Source organism: Alexandromys fortis, unplaced genomic scaffold (genome assembly GCF_014885135.2).
Source record: "Alexandromys fortis isolate MF-2015 unplaced genomic scaffold, M_Fortis_MF-2015_v1.1 scaffold_5, whole genome shotgun sequence".
NCBI classification, from domain to species: domain Eukaryota; kingdom Metazoa; phylum Chordata; class Mammalia; order Rodentia; family Cricetidae; genus Alexandromys; species Alexandromys fortis.
Genome location: NW_026067924.1, coordinates 8,433,122 through 8,435,258, shown reverse-complemented (window position 1 = coordinate 8,435,258; position 2,137 = coordinate 8,433,122).

The window sequence follows — 2,137 nt, the reverse complement described above, 5'->3', positions numbered from 1 at the left end:
CCATGGTGAGCATCTCTCCCGGTCACATGTCTTAGGGATTCTACTCATGTGTATACAAGTTTTGTTATGTTGGCAGAAATTTTTAAAGAATCAGACAAGTAAACTTCTACCTATGTCTTAAAATTTGACTTCCTGCATCTTTTGTAGTGTTTCAGAGTCTTCCAAGATATTAAATACATTCTCTAATTGTCTCAGTTACTTCCTATTTGCTCTGATAAAGACCATGACCAATAGAATCTTGGCTTACAGGTCCTGATCACAGTCCTTCACTGGGGGAAGTCAAGGCAGGGACCTTGAGCAAGAACTGAAGCAGAGACCACAGAGGAACGCTGATAACCAGCTTCTTATCCTTGGCTTGCTCAGCCTGTTTTCTTATACTACCAAAGACCCGCCTGCTCAGGATGGCACTGCCCAGAGTGGGATGGGTTCTCCCACATCAATCAATAATCAAGAAAATGCCCCACAGACTTGTTTCTAGGCCAATCTCATGGGAACATTTGCTCAGTTGAGGTTCCCTCTACCAGGAGGCCAGCACACTGATTTTTATTCCAGCACTTTTGCAGGTAGAAGTTTTTTTTTTTTTTTTTAGATTTAACTCTTTAACCAGTTTAAATTTTTTTCGGGCTGTGAAGTGAGATCAGTTTACCCCCCAGAGAACAGATAATTTACAAACATCTACTAGGTCCTGCTGTTTTGCCAGATTCTAGGTACCACCTCAGTCATACACCAAACTCCCACGTTCTCTCCTGGACTTGCCGCTGGAGGCAGGCCTCCTCTATCGGCTTGTCACTTTCTCATTTCTGACTGTTTGAAGATTATAGGGCGAGCCACTCCCCTTTCCTCGATTACTTGCTTACCCTCCAGAGAAACCAAGTAATTATGGGTTAATCTGGGGAGAATGGTGTCTCTGCTGTGGGCTGTGCTGCATGTTAGGGACCTCACCTAGAACAGAGATTGACAGAATGGCTTTTGCTTCCAGTCTCCAGAGCAGTGAGCCAACCTAGCTGCAAGTATTTGCCATAGCAGAAGGAAATACACAAGGACATTTAGACTGCATGCTTGCTAGATTGTGTAGGGGGTTAAGCTTCCTAGAATGTTGGCACTCAATGCAGAAGATTTAAAAGCACTGTTCCCCACATTAGAGTTGCTGTGAGCTAATGCAACCGGATAGCCAAATTAGTTCCCAGAGAGCTGTTTTAGTATCTAAACACAAAAGCAATTGGTGGTGCCAGGGAACACAGTTTAGTTGGTAAAGAATTTTCCTTGCCCCACAAGGACCTGAATTTGATGCCCAGAACCCATTACAAATTAAATGGAATTAAAAATTCCAGGCATAGTGGTTGGCACCTGTAATTCCCCCTCTCAGGAGGTGGAGACTGGTGGATCCTTGGGGCTTGCTGACCCCATTAGCTTAACTTACTTGGCAAGTTCCAGGCCAGGGAAAGACACTATCTTTAAAAAGGAGGCTGGTTCCTGGAGAATGATACCCAAGTTTGTCCTCTGGCCTCCACCCACATATGTACACTGTATACATACACATCCAAACACACATGAGCCCCTGTACACCTAGAGACTTCCACTATCACACACACACATAACACATATACTTAATGAATTGCAAAATGTATACATTCTAATGTATAGGTATGTCAACAGGTGAGATTGGGCAACTATTACTAATATTTCCCGTATTATCTTAATAGAAAACATGTAGGTTTTCTTATGACTTATATCTTAGTGGCATAAGCATGAAATACAAGCACACGGAAGGTTGGAGGAGGAGAACTGTAAGTTTGAGGTCAGTCTGGGATGTAGCAAGACTCTGTCTCAAAACACCAAGAGAAGGACAAAGAAAGAGACAGGTTTATTGAAAGTGGAGGAGGGGAATCTTACTTAATTTCTTAAACATTTGAACCTAACATGATATTCTACACAGAAAACTGAAATTTGTGGCACATCTTCATTCTTTTATATCTGACTCTTAAAAATATTGTGCAATGTTAAAATATTTACAATTTTGAAATACGGGGAAGTCATCTTTTCTGTTGCAAGGAAGTCTCAATAGGATCCGGCGTAACAGTCTACAAAATGAAGGAAGGGCTGGCGCAAGCGTACTTTGAAAACCTCGTTCAGTAAC